Below are 7,632 nucleotides of genomic sequence, written 5' to 3' on the forward strand. Positions count from 1 at the left end.
GGTTTGCGAGATGATGGTTTGGTGCTCAGGGGTGGGGTCATGATCAAGGGGGCGGTAGGAGGAGGTGTCGGAGAGTTGGCGTCCGGCCTCGGCGATGTAGAGGTCAGTGCGCCATACTACAACTGCACCTCCCTTGTCCCCGGGTTTTATGGTGAGGTTAAATAAGTTACTTAAATAAGTGTTCATCTTCTGTTCAAGCTAGGGCCTCAGAACAGCTTTAGGGCTTCTGCAAGGTGTTCCAGTCTTCAAGGAGTCCCACTCCGGGAACAGCAACAACGACACTGATGCCCCAGGAGACCCTGGCTCTGTTGCCACCGTGGCCTTGCCAACACCACCAAGAGTCCAGGCTCTGGGCCCACCTCTACCAGAAATCGTTGCCTGGGCACCATGACTGCCAAGATTCCAGGCTCCAGGCCCACCGCCAATAGGAGTCCTCACTTCAGGCACCACCATTGTCACCGGCCTGGAACCAACAAGACTGAACACTACCTATCATGCCAGTGCAATACTGTGGGGTAATGACAGACCATGCAAACACTGAAAGCATTGGCTGGTTTTGGTTTAGAATAACTAAGGATTGATTTTAGCTTAGAAAATCTGGAGATTTAAAGCTTTCAGTGATCTATAGCGATGGCTAATTTGATGTAATGTGATGGTGTTGAGGGATTGATAAGACTTTGTTTTGCAGTGTAATTTAAAATCTCAAAATATTTTCTAAGCAGATTTCACTTTTTTTTTCCCTTTTGTATACTAAATTGAGAAATAGAAGGTAAATCTTAAATTGACATATTATCACTAGAGTTAGTTAAGGTGTAATTAGAAAAACAAATGACTTGCAGAGAAAGAGAAATGGAAAGACTAGAATTAGAATAAATAAATATAAAAAGTAAAATGGAAAAGAAAGAAAAACGATGGGAGGTGGAAAGGGAGCAGAATGAAAAGAGACTTTAAAATAAGAAACTTTGGAAAGGAAAAGGAAATGGAATTTAAAAAGCTTGAACTCAAGATAGATTGGTAAGTTAAACAACAGGTGTTGACCAGAGAATTGATTAGAATAAAGAAACAAAGAAAAGATAGTAGCTCAGAGGATGATTCTAATATCAAAGAGGGATTTGCTTTAACTAAAAATCTATGTTGAGTGCCTAATCTCACTGCAGATGAACTCCAATGACTAGCTGGCCGAACAAACAAGCCAAAATATGTTTGGATCTTCTTCTTACAGTGTTTTGACAGGTATAACTATGATTGTGTATGCTTAATTTATCAGAGGAACAGATTAGATTATTAAACTGTTTTTAAAAATATACTCAATGGTTGTGAACTCATCCCTGATGGTTATCAATTAAAATTTATAACAAGCACAAAGAAACCTTAGCAGACATTTGTCATTTGTCACACCTCACTTAAAATCAGGCCCCATTACTCCTGTAATCATCACAAAAGTTAAAAATTTTAACAAAATACGCAAAAACATCCCTAAGTTTAACTATCTGTTTAGACCCAAGTATATCGCAAACATAAGTAGGCTTCTGCACTCAACAAGAATGACTATTTATCACAAATAATTAGATTCTAGCCAGAAGGAAAAAACTAAGAGCTGTAAATACATAACTCTACTGGTTAAAATTCTAACTTCCTTATAACCTTCTTTCCCCCTGTGCAAACCTAACCAACACAGACAAAAAACCGTTGGTGTTGCAGGTTGAGGAGACAATTTGGGGAAGCAGTTTAATGGTTATTCTCCAGGGGTTTGCTGAAATGATCCTTTAGCTTGCCAGGACTTGCTATACTTCAATTTCTCTTTTCCTAGTTCTTTCACTTCCTCACAAGAGGTACAGGTAATGGGTTCACAAATTATAAACTTGCTGATTTATTGGTTACTAATGAAAGAGACTGGGCTGATCTATTAGCAGGAAAGACGTTAAGCAAGTAGTGGTAGATATTTAAGTGCATAATTCATCATGTTCAGCAAAAATATAAGCCAGAAGAAAGGATCTATGAGAGTGAAAAGCTAACCATGGCTAATTAAAGGAAGTTAAGGAGAGTATTAAGTTGAAAGAAGAAGCATATAAGGAGGCAAAAGTCAGTAATAACCCTGAAGAGTGGGATAAATTCAGAATCCAGCAAAGAAGGGCTAAAAGATCATAACAAGAAAGAAAATAAACTACAAGGGCAAATTAGCAAGGAATATAGAAACTGACAAGAACATTTTTAGAACAGAGAACAGTACAGCACAGTACAGGCCCTTCGGCCCACGATGTTGTGCCGAACTTTGACCCTAATCCTAAGGTCTATCTAACCTCCACCCCTAGCTTGTACTATCATCCATATGCCTATCTAATAGCCGCTGAAATGCCCCTAATGAGGCCAACTCCACTACCCTCTCCAGCAATGCATTCCACGCCCCGACCACTGTCTGAGTAAAGAACCTACCTCTGATGTCTCCCCTATATCTACTTCCACTCACTTTAAAACCATGCCCCCTTGTAATAGCTACCTCCACCCTAGGAAAAAGTCTCTGGCTGTCTACTCTATCTATACCTTTGATCATTTTGTACACCTCTATCAAGTCACCTTCCATCCTTCGTCGTTCTAAAGAGAAAAGCCCTAGCTCTCTCAACCTTTCCTCTTAAGACCTTCCCTTCATTCCAGGCAACATCCTGGTAAATCTCCTCTGCACCTTTTCCAACGCTTCCACATCTTTCCTGTAATGAGGCGACCAGAACTGGACACAATACTCCAGATGTGGCCGAACCAGGCTTTTGTATAGCTGGAGCATAACTTCACGGCTCTTGAACTCAATCCCTCTATTAATGAAAGCTAACACACCATACGCCTTCTTAACAACTCGATCCGCCTGGGTGGCAGCTTTCGGGGAACTGTGAACATGAACCCCAAGATCCCTCTGCTCCTCCACACTGCCAAGAATCTTTCTGTTAACCCTGTATTCTGCTTTCAAGTTTGTCCTTCCAAAATGAATCACCTCACCCTTTTCAGGGTTAAACTCTATCTGCCACTTCTCAGCCCAGCTCTGCATCCTATCAATGTCCCTTTGTAACCCAGAACAGCCCTCTGCACTATCCACAACGTGACCTACCTTTGTATCGTCCGCGAACTTGCTAATCCACCCTTTCACTCCTACATCCAAATCCTTGACAAAAATCACAAATAGAAGAGGACCCAGAACAGATCCTTGTGGTACACCACCCGTAACTGAGCACCATGTTGAATATTTTCCGTCCACTACCACCCTTTGTCTTCTAAGGGTCAGCCAATTCTGAATCCAATCTGCCACATTTCCCCCTATCCCATGCCTCCTTACCTTCTGCATGAGCCTACCATGGGGAACCTTATCAAACGCCTTACTTAAATCCATGTATACCATATCCACTGCACTACCTTCATCCACGTGTTTGGTCACCTCTTCAAAGAATTCAATAAGGTTTGTGAGGCATGATCTACCCCTCACAAATCCATGCTGACTATCATGAATCAAACTGTGCCTATCCAAGTGATCATAAATCCTATCTCTCAGAACCCTTTCCAATAATTTGCCCACCACTGACATAAGACTAACTAGCCTGTAATTCCCAGGGTTATCCCTATTCCCTTTTTTGAACAAGAGAATGACGTTTGCCTCTCTCCAATCTTCCAGCACTATACCCGCGGACAGTGAGGACGAAAAGATCATCGCCAAAGACCCTGCGATCTCTTCCCTCGCTTCCCGTAGAATCCTTGGATAAATCCCATCAGACCCGGGGGACTTATCTATCTTCAACTTCCTCAAAATTCCTAGCACATCTTCCTTACTAACATCAACCTCCTCTAGCCTACCAGCCTGTTTCACACTGTCCTCGTCTACAACTAGGTCCCTCTCAGTCGTGAATACTGAAGAAAAGTATTCATTAAGGACCTCTCCTATCTCTTTAGGCTCCGTGCACAAATTCCCTTTATAATCCTTGATCGGCCCTACCCTTTCTCTGGTAATTCTCTTATTCCTCATGTACATGCAAAAAGCCTTGGAGTTTTCCTTGATCCTATCTGCCAAGGTTTTCTCATGCCCCCTTAAGGCTCTCCTAAGCCCTTTCTTCAGCTCCTTCCTGGATAACTTGTATCCCTCTAGAGCCTTTCCCGTTCCTTGTCTCCTAAACCTTACATAAGCATCCTTCTTCCTCTTAACCAGTCGTTCGACCTCTCTTGAGAACTAAGGCTCCCTCACTCGACCGCATCTTCCCTGCCTGCTGGGGATAAACATATCGAGCACACGCAGTATGCATTCCTTAAACAATCTCCACATTTCTAAAGTGCTCTTCCCTGATAGCATCTGTTCCATTTTGTGTTACCCAGTTCTTGCCTAACAGAATTGTAATTACCCTTCCCCTAATTCTAAACCTTACCCTACTGTATATACCTATCCTTTTCCATGACTATTGTAAAAGTAACAGAGTTATGACCCCTACCGCCAAAATGCTCTCCTACCAACAAGTCTAACACTTGGCCCGGTTCATTGCCAAGCACCAAATCCAAAGTGGCCTCTCCTCGTGTTGGTCTATCTACATACTGTGTCAGGAATCCTTCCTGAAAACACAGGAGAAAATCCGCTCCATCTAAACTATTACAACTAAAATGTTTCCAATCAATATTTGGAAAGTTGAAGTCACCCATGACTACAACCCTGTGACTTCTGCACCTTTCCAGTATCTGCCTCCCAATCTGCTCCTCTACTTCTCTGCAACTACTAAAAAACCCCCAACAAAGTGACTGCTCCTTTCTTGTTCCAGACCTCAACCCAAACTAACTCTGTGGACACATCATTCTCAAACTGCCTTTCAGTAGCTGCTATATTAGGTCTGACTAGCAATGCCACTCCCCCGCCTCCTTTTACACCCCCCCTATTTCTTTTAAAGCATCTAAATCCCGGAACATTCAACAGCCATTCCTGTCCCTGAGTTACCCAAGTTTCTGTAATGGCCACAACATCGTAGTTCCAAGTACTGACCATGCTCTAAGTTCATCCGCCTTATTTCTGATACTTCTAGCATTGAAGTATACACACCTTAAACCATCTCTGTGTCCACAATTACGGTCCATCGGCCGCATTTCTTATAAACAACCTCACTCCCTGTTGTGTCTGTTGGAAGGCTAAATACCTCATCTTCTGAATTACATATCCTGTTCCCCACCCCCTGCCAATCTAGTTTAAACCATCCCGTATAGCTCGAGCAAACCTCCCTCCCGGGATATTTGTGCCCTTCTGGTTCAGGTGCAACCCGTCCTTACTGTACAGGTCCCACCTTCCCCAGAATGTGCTCCAATTATCCACATAATGGAAGGTCTCCCTCCTACACCAGCCCTTTAGCCACGTGTTTAGCTGCACTCTCTCCCCATTTCTTACCTTGTTATCACGTGGCACCAGTCGTAATCCAGAGTAAACTACCCTGTTTTCAATGGATTTCAGCTTCCAATCTAACTCCCTGTACTCGTTTTTCACATTCTCAGTCCTTTTTCTATCTATGCCACTGGTACTGATGTGTACCATGACTGCTGGTTGCTCACCCTCCCCCTTAAGGATCTTGAAGACACAATCACATCACGGACCCTGGCACCCAGGAGGCAACATACCATCCGTTCAGAGGTAGTAGGAACTGCAGATGCTGGAGAATCCGAGACAACAAGGTGCAGAGCTGGATGAACACAGCAGGCCAAGCAGCATCATAGGAGCAGAAAGGCTGACGTTTCGGGCCTAGACCCTTCATCAGAAAAGGGGAAGGGGAAGGGGGTTCTGAAATAAATAGTGAGAGAGTGGGAGGCGGAAAGAAGATGGATAGAGGAAAGGATAGGTGGAGAGGAAACAAACAGGTCGAAGAGGCGGGGATGGAGCCAGTAAAGTGTAGGTGGGGAGTTAGGGAGGGGATAAGTCAGTCCAGGGAGGACAGACAGGTCAAGGGGGCGGGATGAGGTTAGTAGGTAGGAGATGGGGGTGTGCCTTGAGGTGGGAGGAGGGGATAGGTGGGAGGAAGAACAGGTTAGGGAGGCGGGGACGAGCTGGGCTGGTTTTGGGATGCGGTAGGGGGAGGGGAGATTTTGAAGCTTGTGAAATCCACATTGATACCATTGGGCTGCAGGGTTCCCAAGCGGAATATGAGTTGCTGTTCCTGCAACCTTCGGGTGGCATCTCATCTTGTTCGCGTCCACAGACCCGCCTGTCTGTGCCTCTTACTATTGAATCCCCCACTACAATTGCTCTCCTATTCTCCCCCCTTCCCTTCTGTGCCACAGGGCCAGGTTCAGTGCCAAAGACCTGTCCACTATGGCCTTCCCCTGTAGGTCATCCCCCCCAGCAGTATCCAAAACGGTATACTTATTATTGAGGGGAAAGGCCACAGGGGACCCCTGCACTGTCTGCTTATTCCCTTTCCCCTTCCTGACCGTCACCCAGCTACCCTTTTCCTGTACCTTGGGTGTGACCACCTCCCTATAACTCCTCTCTATCACCCCCTCAGCCTCCCGAATGATCCGGAGTTCATCCAGCTCCAGCTTCAGTTCCCTAACGCGGTTTTTGAGGAGCTGGCGCTGGGTGCACTTCTCGCAGGTGAGGTCAGAGGAGACACCAGCAGTGACCCTTACCTCCCAAATCCTGCAAGAGGAGCATGCAACTGCCCTAGCTTCCATTCTCTCTACTCCAGATTTCCAGAAGAATTTTAAAAAAGCCTTACCTTACCGACCCTCCACACAGTCTTTTTTTTTGGTTCGAGGAGGAGGATGGGTGGGAGACACGACACGTGTAGTGTTTTGGGTTTAGCCAATGCCCAAATATATCAGTTCCTTCCTGGCTCGCGTTCTCTCCACACACCCACCACTGAAAACAAGAAGGGCGCTACTGCCACGAGGTAAGTTTTTATACTGGAGAAAAAAAACAAACTTACCCTCCCGTCAGTACTCTGGCTCGCGCTGCTGCCGCTATATTGATACCATTGGGCTGGAGGGTTCCCAAGCGGAATATGAGTTGCTGTTCCTGCAACCTTCAGGTGGCATCGTTGTGGCACTGCAGGAGGCCCAGGATGGACATGTCGTCTGAGGAATGGGAGGGGGAGTTGAAATGGTTCGCGACTGGGAGGTGCAGTTGTTTGTTGCGAACCGAGCGTAGGTGTTCTGCAAAGCGGTCCCCGAGTCTCCGCTTGGTTTCCCCGATGTAGAGGAAGCCACACCGGGTACAGCGGATGCAGTATACCACATTGGCAGATGTGCAGGTGAACATCTGCTTGATGTGGAAAGTCTTCTTGGGGTCTGGGATGGGGGTGAGGGGGGAGGTGTAGGGGCAGGTGTAGCACTTCCTGCGGTTGCAGGGAAAAGTGCCGGGTGTGGTGGGGCTGGAGGTGAGTGCGGAGTGGACAAGGGAATCACAGAGAGAGTGGTCCCTCCTGAAAGCAGATAAGGGTGGGGAGAAAAAATGTCTTTGGTGGTGGGGTCGGATTGCAGATGGCGGAAGTCGTACATCTCAGATGTCCTCGTTTTTCAAGGACCGCAACATCCCCCCCCCCAGTGGTCGAGAACGCCCTCAACCGTGTCTCCCGAATTTCCCGCAACTCATCCCTCACACCCCCTACCTGCAATAACAACCAAAACAGAATC

The sequence above is a fragment of the Rhincodon typus genome, chromosome 5, assembly GCF_021869965.1.
Source record: "Rhincodon typus isolate 14 chromosome 5, sRhiTyp1.1, whole genome shotgun sequence".
NCBI classification, from domain to species: domain Eukaryota; kingdom Metazoa; phylum Chordata; class Chondrichthyes; order Orectolobiformes; family Rhincodontidae; genus Rhincodon; species Rhincodon typus.